General features: G+C 38.5%; 1 pseudogene; it reads right to left on the reverse strand.

The window, feature by feature from the left end:
- Positions 1-13,289, reverse strand: part of LOC143673139 (centromere protein Q pseudogene) — a 28,607-nt pseudogene extending 15,318 nt beyond the window's left edge.
- Positions 13,290-13,600: the final 311 nt, after the last annotated feature.

A 13,600-nucleotide genomic window follows, 5' to 3' on the forward strand; every position in this document is an offset into this window, starting at 1 on the left:
CGTTCCCCGGGAGTCACGGGTTTGGAAGGGGCCTCCCCCACCCGTCACCGTTCTCCGCGGCCTGGGGGTTTCCGATCCAATTCTCTCAGTTGGTCCGGGGGCTGCGCGTGGTGTGGGCGCCAGTCGCCTTGGTTTCAGGGGACCACCTCTCCAATTCTCCCAGCCGGCCCGGGAAGGGGGAAGGGAGTAACTCCGGCCGCTTGCCACCCCGCCCGGTAAGGCCCGCGCGCCTCGGCGATCTCACCCGAGCTGCTTCTCTCAGCCAGCCAGCCGTTCCAGGATGGGGTACGCTGTCTTTTTTATCTCTGTTGTGGCTTTGGGCGCTTTCTGTATCGTTTCTACTCCCCTAGTAGGTGTCCTGGAGAAGAAACTAAGATCCGCGCGTCTTACTAAGCCGCCATCTTCCAGGAAGTCCCCCCCATAAGTTTTGATGTGTTGTAGTCTCATTATCATTCGTCTCCAGATATTAACCGATTTCTCTAGCAATTTCTTCTTTGACCCACTGATTACTTAAGAGTGTGTTGTTTAATCTCCATATATTTGTGAAAGCTTTGGTTCTTTGGTGACTATTAATTTCTGCTTTCATTCCATTGTGGTCAGAGAAAGTACCTTGGATAATTTCAATCTTATTAAATTTATAAAGACCCAGTTTGTGTCCCAGCATATGATCTGTCCTGGAGAATGTTCCATGTGTGCTAGAAAAGAGGGTATAGGGCAGGCCACGGTGGCTCAGCAGGCAAGAACGCTTGCCTGCCATGCCAGAGGACCCGGGTTTGATTACCGGTGCCTGCCCATGTATTAAAAAAAAAAAAAAGAAAAGAGCGTATATCCTGGTGTTTTGGAGTGTAATAATATATTTATGTCTGTTAGGTCTAATTCAGTATCCCATTTTTTAGGTTCTCTGTTTCTTTGTTGATTCTCTGGTTGTCCTGTACATATAGTGTAGAGTGATGTATTGAAGTCTCCCACTGTTATTTTTGAAATGTCTATAGGTCCCTTCAGTTTTCTCAGTGTTTGCCTCCTGTACTTTGGATTTCCTTGATTGGGAGCATAAATATTTATGATTGTTATTTCCTCTTGGTGAATTGTCCCTTTTTAATTAATTTGTACTGTCCTTTGTCTCTTATGACATCTTTACATTTAAGGTCTATTTTATATGATACTACTGTAGCTACTACTGCTTTCTTTTGGTTACAGCTTGCATAGAACATCTTTTTCCATCCTTTCACTGTCAATCTAATTGTGTCCTTGGGTCTAACATGCATCTCCTGTAAACAGCATATGGCAGATCCTCCCCACTCTGCGCCCCCTGGGATGGCTGTTTCTAGCACCTGACCAGAGACTACTCCCAAAGTCTGGGAGGCATGGCTCTTGTAGTGGACAGCCAAGCCCATCTTTGGGCCCCCCACAGATGCTGCTAGCTGTTGGGCTGTTTAGGGAGGTCTCTTCAGGCAGTAGCTGGGGCAGGCTGGAGTGGAAGGATGGTCAGTGCCCTCCAGTACGCACTGCACCCCCCCCCAGTAGGGGGATTATGGTCTTTCTGACCCACCCTGCTTTCCTCATCCTGAACCCCCCTTCTCTGTCTTCCCCCAAACACCATGGAGACCCTTTTTGATTACTCATGCCCTGGGACCACAGTCCTGGTCTTTCTCTTACCCTCCCCCATCCCATCTTGTGAATTCAAGATATGGAGCAGGGGTGAATTCAGTCCACTCCACTCTGCCGTCTTTGATGGCTATGTTTTATATTTTATACATGGGCAGGCACTGGCAATCGAACCTAGGTCTCTGGAACCACATGCAAGAACTGCCACTGAGAGGTGGCTATGTTTTTAATATGTGATATAATACCTGGGTATTACTGGGTCATTTGGAGGATTTTGTGACATAATATGTGTAAAGTTTATATGCTATACTTCTATTGGTTTCTTTCCTCCTGTACCTTTTTGTTTGCCAGTGAATTACATTTTTAGGTTTCTGGAGTAGAAACTTAAAAGCATAGCATATGCATAGTGAGACATTTTTAGTTTGTTGATCTTTGTTAGATTTAGATCACAGAAACTCTTTTAGAAAACAGATTTTTATATATAATATGCGCTAACATTTGTAGCTATGTGTTCAAATTTATGTTTATAAAAAGATGCGTTCCTGATATACCTATTCCTCAATGTAGTTGCTTTTCATACTTGATGTCTTTTGTTAGATTTATGTAATATTTTAAATAAGGTAATCAAATGTCAGGCATTTGGATACCTATTGCATATGGGTAATTTATCTTTTGTGGACATGTTTTTATACGGCATTAGCAATTTTAAATAAAGAACTGATTAAAAAATAGAAGAGATCCTTGAATGAATTTTGAGTTAAAATAATAGTAAATGTTGAATGTTGTATATTGTTCATTCTCCTGTTCAAAAAATTCTTGTTGTTTGTGTTTGGTTCTACAGGAAATGAAGTTAATGTGTGTGTTTTATCTCCAGAGCTTAATTAAGGTTTATTCTTTTGCTAGATTGCAAGGTTTTTCTATTTAATAAGTAAGTTTTTTTAATTTAATGAAAGTGTTCTAGTTTGCTAGCTGCCAGAATGCAATATACCATGAACAGAATGGCTTTTTAAAAGAATTTAATACATTGCTAGTTTACAGTTCTAAAGCCAAGAAAATGTCCCAATTAAAACAAGTCCATAGAAATGTCCAATCAAAGGCATCCAGGGAAAGATACCTTGGTTTAAGAAGGCCAATGAAGTTCAGGGTCTCTGTCTCTGAAGTGAGAAGGCACGTGGCAAACAAAAGGTTTCTCTCTCATCTGGAAAGGCACATGGCGAACACAACATCCTCTACTAGCTTCCTCTCCTGGCTTCCTGTTTCATGAAGCTCCCCAGGAGGCATTTTCCTTCATCTCCAAAGGTTACTGGCTCATGGACTCTCTGTTTTGTGGTGGTGCAGCATTCTCTACTCTCTCTGAATCTCTTATAGGATTGCAGTAAACTAATCAAGACCCACCCAAATGGGTGGAGACATGCCTCCACCTAACTCAATTTAACAACCACTCTTGATTAAATCACATCTCCAGGGAGATGATCTAATTGCAGTTTGAAGCATACAATACTGAATGGGGATTAGAAGAAACAGCTGCCTTTACAAAATGGAATTTAGATTAAAATGTGGCTTTTCTAGGATACATACATCCTTTCAAACTGGCACAAAAAGAGACAGAGACTGTTTATACGCAGGTTTGGATTGTGTGAATGTAAGGGGTGACAATGTTTTTTAAACCAGCTTAAAATCAGATTAACTCCATTTTAAAAAGTGTTTATAGTTCACAGTTTATGTTAACAATATTTACTTGTTGCATGTGTGTGAATGCTGTAACTAAGCATTTTTCACACATTATTTCTTAATTCTCCCACCAGTTGTACAGGAAAAATGTATCAGTTTTACAATTGAGGAAACAAGCTCAGTGGCAAGGGCACAACAGCCAAGTTAAGTGACAGAACCAAGAATTGATTTCAGGTCTGTCTGTCCAAAACATTCTTTTCTAATGTAGTTATACTTTTATTCTCCCCATCTCACACCACCTTTTTTTTTTATTAACAGAAAGAAAAAAAAGAAATTAACACAACATTTAGAATTCATACCATTCTACATATGCACTCAGTAATTCTTAACATCATCACATAGATGCATGATCATCGTTTCTTAGTACATTTGCATCGGTTTAGAGGAACTAGCAACACAACAGAAAAGGATATAAAATGTTAATATAGAGAAAAGAAATAAAACTAGTAATAATAGTAAAAAAAAAAAAAAGAAAACCCTATAGCTCAGATGCAGCTTCATTCAGTGTTTTAACATGATTACTTTACAATTAGGTATTATTGTGCTGTCCATTTTTGAGTTTTTGTATCTAGTCCTGTTGCACAGTCTGTATCCCTTCAGCTTCAATTACCCATTGTCTTACCCTGTTTCTAACTCCTGCTGGACTCTGTTACCAATGACATATTCCAAGTTTATTCTCGAATGTCCGTTCACATCAGTGGGACCATACAGTATTTGTCCTTTAGTTTTTGGCTGGACTCACTCAGTATAATATTCTCTAGGTCCATCCATGTTCTTACATGTTTCATAAGTTTATCTTGTCTTAAAGCTGCATAATATTCCATCGTATGTATATACCACAGTTTGTTTAGCCATTCTTCTGTTGATGGACATTTTGGCTGTTTCCATCTCTTTGCAATTGTAAATAACGCTGCTATAAACATTGGTGTGCAAATGTCCGTTTGTGTCTTTGCCCTTAAGTCCTTTGAGTAGATACCTAGCAATGGTATTGCGGGGTCGTATGGCAATTCTATATTCAGCTTTTTGAGGAACCGCCACACTGCCTTCCACAGTGGTTGCACCATTTGACATTCCCACCAACAGTGGATAAGTGTGCCTCTTTCTCCGCATCCTCTCCAGCACTTGTCATTTTCTGTTTTGTTGATAATGGCCATTCTGGTGGGTGTGAGATGATATCTCATTGTGGTTTTGATTTGCATTTCTCTAATGGCCAGGGACATTGAGCATCTCTTCATGTGCCTCTTGGCCATCCGTATTTCCTCTTCTGGTATGTGTCTGTTCAAGTCTTTTTCCCATTTTGTAATTGGGTTGGCTGTCTTTTTGTTGTTGAGTTGAACAATCTCTTTATAAATTCTGGATATTAGACCTTTATCTGATATGTCATTTCCAAATATTATCTCCCATTGTGTAGGCTGTCTTTCTACTTTCTTGATGAAGTTCTTCAATGCACAAAAGTGTTTAATTTTGAGGAGCTCCCATTTATTTATTTCTTTCTTCAGTGCTCTTGCTTTAGGTTTAAGGTCCATAAAACCACCTCCAGTTGTAAGATTCATAAGATATCTCCCTACATTTTCCTCTAACTGTTTTATGGTCTTAGACCTAATGTTTAGATCTTTGATCCATTTTGACTTAACTTTTGTATAAGGTGTGAGATATGGGTCTTCTTTCATTCTTTTACATATGGATATCCAGTTCTCTAGGCACCAATTATTGAAGAGACTGTTCTGTCCCAGGTGAGTTGGCTTGACTGCCTTATCAAAGATCAAATGTCCATAGATGAGAGGGTCTATATCTGAGCACTCTATTCGATTCCATTGGTCGATATATCTATCTTTATGCCAATACCATGCTGTTTTGACCACTGTGGCTTCATAATATGCCTTAAAGCCAGGGAGCGCGAGACCTCCAGCTTCGTTTTTTTTCCTCAAGATGTTTTTAGCAATTCGGGGCACCCTGCCCTTCCAGATAAATTTGCTTATTGGTTTTTCTATTTCTGAAAAATAAGTTATTGGGATTTTGATTGGTATTGCATTGAATCTGTAGATCAATTTAGGTAGGATTGACATCTTAACTATATTTAGTCTTCCAATCCATGAACACGGTATGCCCTTCCATCTATTTAGGTCTTCTGTGATTTCTTTTAGCAGTTTTTTGTAGTTTTCTTTATATAGGTTTTTTGTCTCTTTGGTTAAATTTATTCCTAGGTATTTTATTCTTTTAGTTGCAATTGTAAATGGGATTCGTTTCTTGATTTCCCCCTCAGCTTGTTCATTACTAGTGTATAGAAAAGCTACAGATTTTTGAATGTTGATCTTGTAACCTGCTACTTTGCTGTACTCATTTATTAGCTCTAGTAATTTTGTTGTGGATTTTTCTGGGTTTTCTACGTATAGTATCATATCGTCTGCAAACAGTGATAGTTTTACTTCTTCCTTTCCAATTTTGATACCTTGTATTTCTTTTTCTTGTCTAATTGCTCTGGCTAGAACTTCCAACACAATGTTGAATAATAGTGGTGATAGTGGACATCCTTGTCTTGTTCCTGATCTTAGGGGGAAAGTTTTCAATTTTTCCCCATTGAGGATGATATTAACTGTGGGTTTTTCATATATTCCCTCTATCATTTTAAGGAAGTTCCCTTGTATTCCTATCTTTTGAAGTGTTTTCAACAGGAAAGGATGTTGAATCTTGTCAAATGCCTTCTCTGCATCAATTGAGATGATCATGTGATTTTTCTGCTTTGATTTGTTGATGTGGTGTATTACATTAATTGATTTTCTTATGTTGAACCATCCTTGCATACCTGGGATGAATCCTACTTGGTCATGATGTATAATTCTTTTAATGTGTTGTTGGATACAATTTGCTAGAATTTTATTGAGGATTTTTGCATCTGTATTCATTAGAGAGATTGGCCTGTAGTTTTCTTTTTTGTAATATCTTTGCCTGGTTTTGGTATGAGGGTGATGTTGGCTTCATAGAATGAATTAGGTAGTTTTCCCTCCACTTCGATTATGTTGAAGAGTTTGAGGAGAGTTGGTACTAATTCTTTCTGGAATGTTTGATAGAATTCACATGTGAAGCCGTCTGGTCCTGGACTTTTCTTTTTGGGAAGCTTTTGAATGACTAATTCAATTTCTTTTCTTGTGATTGGTTTGTTGAGGTCATCTATGTCTTCTTGAGTCAAAGTTGGTTGTTCATGTCTTTCCAGGAACCCGTCCATTTCATCTAAATTGTTGTATTTATTAGCGTAAAGTTGTTCGTAGTATCCTGTTATTACCTCCTTTATTTCTGTGAGGTCAGTAGTTATGTCTCCTCTTCCATTTCTGATCTTATTTATTTGCATCCTCTCTCTTCTTCTTTTTGTCAATCTTGCTAAGGGCCCATCAATCTTATTGATTTTCTCATAGAACCAACTTCTGATCTTATTGATTTTCTCTATTGTTTTCATGTTTTCAATTTCATTTATTTGTGCTCTAATCTTTGTTATTTCTTTCCTTTTGCTTGCTTTGGGGTTAGCTTGCTGTTCTTTCTCCAGTTCTTCCAAATGGATAGTTAATTCCTGAATTTTTGCCTTTTCTTCTTTTCTGATAATGGCATTTAGGGCAATAAATTTCCCTCTTAGCGCTGCCTTTGCTGCGTCCCATAAGTTTTGATATGTTGTGTCTTCATTTTCATTCGCCTCTAGGTATTTACTAATTTCTCTAGCAATTTCTTCTTTGACCCACTCGTTGTTTAAGAGTGTGTTGTTGAGCCTCCACTTATTTGTGAATTTTCTGGCACTCCGCCTATTATTGATTTCCAACTTCATTCCTTTATGATCCGAGAAAGTGTTATGTATGATTTCAATCTTTTTAAATTTGTTAAGACTTGCTTTGTGACCGAGCATATGGTCTATCTTTGAGAATGATCCATGAGCACTTGAAAAAAAGGTGTATCCTGCTGTTGTGGGATGTAATGTCCTATAAATGTCTTTTAAGTCTAGCTCATTTATAGTAATATTCAGATTCTCTATTTCTTTATTGATCCTCTGTCTAGATGTTCTGTCCATTGATGAGAGTGGTGAATTGAAGTCTCCAACTATTATGGTATATGTGTCTATTTCCCTTTTCAGTGTTTGCAGGGTATTCCTCACGTATTTTGGGGCATTCTGGTTCGGTGCGTAAATATTTATGATTGTTATGTCTTCTTGTTTAATTGTTCATTTTATTAGTATATAGTGTCCTTCTTTGTCTCTTGTAACTGTTTTACATTTGAAGTCTAATTTGTTGGATATTAGTATAGCCACTCCTGCTCTTTTCTGGTTGTTATTTGCATAAAATATCTTTTCCCAACCTTTCACTTTCAACCTATGTTTATCTTTGGGTCTAAGATGTGTTTCCTGTAGACAGCATATAGAAGGATCCTGTTTTTTAATCCATTCTGCCAGTCTGTGTCTTTTGATTGGGGAATTCAGTCCATTAACATTTAGAGTTATTACTGTTTGGATAATATTTTCCTCTACCATTTTGTCTTTTGTATTATATATATCATATCTGACTTTCCTTCTTTCTACACTCTTCTCCATGCCTCTCTCTTCTGTCTTTTTGTATCTGACTCTAGTGCTCCCTTTAGTATATCTTGCAGAGGTGGTCTCTTGGTCACAAATTCTCTCAGTGACTTTTTGTCTGAGAATGTTTTAATTTCTCCCTCATTTTTGAAGGACAATTTTGCTGGATATAGGAGTCTTGGTTGGCAGTTTTTCTCTTTTAGTAACTTAAATATATCATCCCACTGTCTTCTAACTTCCATGGTTTCTGCTGAGAAATCTACACATAGTCTTATTGGGTTTCCCTTGTATGTGATGGATTGCTTCTCTCTCACTGCTTTCAAGATCCTCTCTTTCTCTTTGACCTCTGACATTCTAACTAGTAATTGTCTTGGAGAACGCCTATTTGGGTCTAATCTCTTTGGGGTGTGCTGCATTTCTTGGATTCTTGGATTTCTTGCATTTCTTGTAATTTTAGGTCTTTCATAAGAGTTGGGAAATTTTCAGTGATAATTTCTTCCATTAGTTTTTCTCCTCCTTTTCCCTTCTCTTCTCCTTCTGGGACACCCACAACACGTATATTTGTGCAGTTCACATTGTCCTTGAGTTCCCTGATACCCTGTTCAAATTTTTCCATTCTTTTCCGGATAGTTTCTGTTTCTTTTTGGAATTCAGATGTTCCATCCTCCAAATCACTAATTCTATCTTCTGTCTCTTTAAATCTGTCATTGTTGGTATCCATTGTTTTTTCCATCTTTTCTACTTTATCCTTCACTTCCATAAGCTCTATGATTTGTTTTTTCAGTTTTTCTATTTCTTCTTTTTGATCAGCCCATGTCTTCTTCATGTCCTCCCTCAATTTATCGATTTCGTTTTTGAAGAGGTTTTCCATTTCTGTTCGTATATTCAGCATTAGTTGTCTCAGCTCCTGTATCTCATTTGAACTATTTGTTTGTTCCTTTGACTGGGCCATATTTTCAATTTTCTGAGCGTGATCCGTTATCTTCTGCTAGCGTCTGGGCATTTAGTCAGATTTCCCTGGGTGTTGGACCCCACAGGTTGAAAGATTTTTCTGTGAAATCTCTGGGTTCTGTTTTTCTTATCCTGCCCAGTAGGTGGCACTCGTGGCACACGTTTGTCTACGGGTTCCACTAGTGAAAGTTGCTGTGGGTCCTTTAACTCTGGAAAATTCTCGCCGTAGGGGAGGTACACCAGCCGAAGCGGCTTGGAAGAGTGGCAGCCAGCCCGGGGTTTCGAACGCGGGGAGGGTCGCTGGCCACCTCAGCACGGGAGAGCGTCTGGCCGAATTACCTAGTCGACCCGGGGCGCCAAGCGTGGCGGGAGGGCGCCAGCTGTTGCAGCCCGGGAGAATGCACTGTTCCCAGCCAGACCAGGGAGTCACGTGTTTGGAAGGGACCCCCGGTCACTGTTCTCCGCAGTCTGGGGATTTCCGACCCAACTCTCTCAGTTGGTCCGGGGGGCCTCGCGTGGTGGGGGCGCCAGCCGCCGCGGCCTAAGGGGACCGCCTGTCCAATTCTGCCAGCTGGCCTGGGAAGGAGGAAGGGAGGGACTCCGGCCGCTTGCCGTCCCACCCAGGAAAGCCCACGCCCCTCAGTGATCTCACCAGAGCTGGTTCTCCCAGACAGTCAGCCGTTCCAGGATGGGGTACACCGTCCCTTTGATCTCCGTCGTGGCTCCAGGAGCTGCTCTGTGTTGTCTCCACTCCCCCAGTAGCTGTTCTGGAGGAGGAAATGTGAGGGTGGCAAGGCTGTCGAGGCCGGTGGCAGAGGAGCCGGTGAAGGCGGAAGAGGGGAGAGGAGGGCGGGCGGGTCGGCTGCTGCAGGGCGTGGGCTCACACCACCTTTGTGTTCATTTTCTTCTCCCAAACAGTCAAGAACAGTGAGTAAGCAAAGTGGGATCTGAACAGCTGAGACTGGTATCATAAAAAGTTATTACTTTATTAAATCTTATGTATTTCATTTCAGGACAGAAAATTCTTTCTATATTCTATTTTTTTTATCATTTTCTAACTCTTGGTTATTTATTTGCCATTTCTTCCATAGATTAAAAACAGCAAAATTTAAATTTAATTTAATTTTAAGACAAGAACTGACAGTCTGGTAGAAAAGCAGATATGAATACCTTGAGAGTCTGAAACCTAATCACTAAATTGCAGAATAGCAATTGCTATTCATACCGGTAATTCAGTATTATCAAAAGTAAGTTATATTCAATAGAATTGAAAACAGTTTTGGTGCTCATACCGGGTAAACTTCAACTAGCTGGAGAACCCACTGATGTGAAATCTGATGTTTAGACAATGTTGAGTAATGGAGGGGCTCCTGATTATTGTGTTCTACATGCTGGATTGATTTCAAATCTGCAGATTCTTTGAGGTGCATGAGAATATTTGATATTGTGGTTGGTGAGAAAGTATCTCAGTTTTCAACTCCTCTGGCCTGTTGGTTACCATCATAGGTTGTGCAAAACCAGAATAGGAACCACATGTATTTGTAGAAATTGTGGATCCTTAGAGATCCATTCTGTCATGTATTTTTCAATTTGAGTTGGTGGCCACATGAAGTTAAGGAAAAAGTTAAGTGTGTGTGTGTATGTGTGTATATATACACTTAAATATCTAAATGGTCTGGAAATAATAATGGAAATTACAGCAGTTGTTCCTTCTTGGTTTCCATTCTTCTCTAGATATGAGATGAAAACACATTGTATCATTTTGTTGCAATGAATTTTGTGTTTCTGCAGAGGGATAGTGTCTGGGTTGTGTTTGTTTAAAACAGGTTTGAGATTTTCCAAGATTGTTAATTATAATTTTTTTCCACATCAATACTTAGCTTAAATGATTTTGTGTTGTTGTTTAATAAAAGCAAAGTAGATAAAGACCAGACATGAAAGTAAAGTTCAAATGTTAGAGAAAAAAAATTCTAGAAATTTTGAAGCCAGTATAAACAATTTCCTGCTACTTTTTTTTTTTTTGGTTGAGGGGAGGGGACCAAAATAGAAGTTTCAAAGACACCTGAAATATATGCAGAATTTTTGCTCCTTCTACAAAAGTCATTTAGATAAAACAGCAGTATTTTAAATTGATCATATTTGAATTTAAAAAATCTATATAGTTTATTTGGAAAATAACATCATATCTATTTGCTGTGGTCCAATTAAAATTGAGATGTCTTCGATTTTGTTTCAGATGGAGTGACAGCTGAATTTATAAAGAGTTATTTATCTCTTGTTTTTTTACTGGTTTGGTCTAAGCTTTGGGTACTTTATATAGAACAAATCAGTATCACATTGGTCTTCTACTTGGAAGTTAAAATCCCTGAATTGTTTGGCAGTGCTTGTTTGTGATTTGAAATTTATTTTTTATACAAACTGAATATTTTATAAAGACTGGTGGTCACTATGCAGTTCACTTTTGAACATATAGTACTAGAATTACAGCTGTACCTTATTACCATTTGTAAAATAATGTTTTCCTGGGAAAATATTTTCTGATTTTCAGCATGAAGTACCATAAACTAATACTGATTACCTTTGGTAGCATTCAGAACCAAGAGTTCCATGAGTTTGGAAGATTCTAGTATCAATGACATTAATTGTTAACAGCTCTGTAGTTCTGTAAGAGAAGATGGTTTCTCGTGGGTCTGTCAGTACTTTGGTTACCTAAGGTTTTGTGGTGAGAATTGAAAGAGATGGGTGTCAGATGCAGCATAGCTGCCTAATAAAATAATGATTCATGTAAATGATTTTTTGCATGTGTGCCGTAAGATTATACTCTTCTGCATCTAGAACATGTTAGAGAATCCCTTTGTCTCTCCAGAAAATCCTGATTATCCTTAAAATCCTGACATTTGTAACCCATGCTTAAAGAGAAGGATGCTCTACCTCTTAAATATTACAAAGGGCTCAAGTGAACTGTTGCTGTTCTGTAAACTTCAGAGATTTCTGCTCTTTTGTCTATCAGGTCTTAACTGTCCCCACCAGATAAGATGCTCTTGCCAGACCTGCTTATAGGTGATCATCTCTTATTCTTGAGTGATCACTTCTGTTACTGTTTCTCCTACTCAAAACAAGGGCTTCTTCATCCCGATTCCTTTCAGATGATCTACCGAGACAAGGCATATTTAGCTTTCTAGTGAATCACTTGAATTTGGAATGCTCAGGAAAGTTGGCTACCTGTGTTTTGACTTCCCGTTGTTTCTTATGTACAGGACATTCTCAAGTCAACTTTTTTTTTTTTCCATTTTTTTTTCAAGTCAACTTTTAAAAACTGTTTTCATTGAAGTATGGCACAGAAGGATGCACACATCATAAATGTACATCTCCATGTATTAGTACAAAGGTCAAGAAGTAGAACATTGCCCATACCTCAGAAGTCCCTTTGTGATCATTTACAGTCACTGCCTTTCCCAAAGGTAAACACTGTTTTCACTTTGACACATATTGTTTTTTTTAAAAGAACACTTTATATAAATGAAATCAAAGATTATGTTCATTTGTTATTGACTTCTTTTGCTATGCATTGAGGAATCCATGATGACATGTGGCTGTCAGTTCAATTTCTGTCATTGTACATAACATTCAATAAAATGAATATATCACAATTTAGTTTGCAATTGATGAACATTTGATTTGTTCAAGTTTTTTGCTAATATAAGTAATATTTTTTTGAACTTCCTTGAATGTGTCTTTTGGTGTACCTTTGGACACATTATTTGTTAGATGAAACCCCAGGTGTGAATTGTTGGGCCCTAGGGTAAGCATATGTTCAGCTTCTCCTGGGAAATATTTTTCCAAAATGTTATCAGTTTGTACTTCTCTTGCTAGTGAATGTGGGTTCTGATTGATTTGCATCAATATTGGCAGTATTTGGGTATTATTAGTTTTTAAATTGGACCATTAAATATATGTATCTCTGATTTTAATTTGAAGTTAGCTGATTATTCATGCAGAGAGCATTTTTTCCTGAATTTTATTAGCTATTTTGATGTCATTTTTGTGAAGTTCCTTTTTAAGTTTTTTGACCAGTTTTTATTAGACTGTATCTTTTTCATGTTGATTTGTAGGTGTTTGTTCTAAAATCTGGGTTTGCATTTCTTGTTTGTTATTCCTGTTGCAGAGTCCTATCAGGCTTTTCTTTTTACTCAGTCCATAGTCCAGTTTGACCTGCATCTTTAAAAATGCTGGAGTCATGACCCCTAAGAATGACTCTGTGGGTAAGTTTTCTCTCCAGGTCTTCTTGGGAGTATTCCCTGCCAGCAGTGGGGAGCAGTGTCTTACCTGGGCCCCACGGACTCTCCCAGGCCCTCAGGTGTTTCAGCACCAATTCTGGTTCCATCAAGGACCTCTGGTGGACCAGAAGCTGCACCAAGAGATGCTGGTTGGCTCCAGGCAAGTGGAGCCACATGCCCTGGCTGTGCTGGGGGCATGATGGTGAACGTTCATTCACACAAGCACTGTTGTCTCTTCACTTGCTGGATTGAATTTGCAAACCCAAGAATGAATTTTGTGTGTGTTTAATAAAATCTTCTTGGCAAAAAAAAAAAAAGACCTGTCCTGTTGGTAGTTGAGCAGCTGAGCAGCACTTTATTGATTTCTAGTTATATTTTTGGAACTGTTTAATAGCATGTGGTCAGAGTACACACTATAAGATTTTAGTTTTTTGAAATATGTTGACTTGCTTTATACTTAGCATATGGTCTAATTTTGTAAATGTAT

This window comes from Tamandua tetradactyla, unplaced genomic scaffold, assembly GCF_023851605.1.
Source record: "Tamandua tetradactyla isolate mTamTet1 unplaced genomic scaffold, mTamTet1.pri scaffold_141_ctg1, whole genome shotgun sequence".
In the NCBI taxonomy this organism is placed as follows: domain Eukaryota; kingdom Metazoa; phylum Chordata; class Mammalia; order Pilosa; family Myrmecophagidae; genus Tamandua; species Tamandua tetradactyla.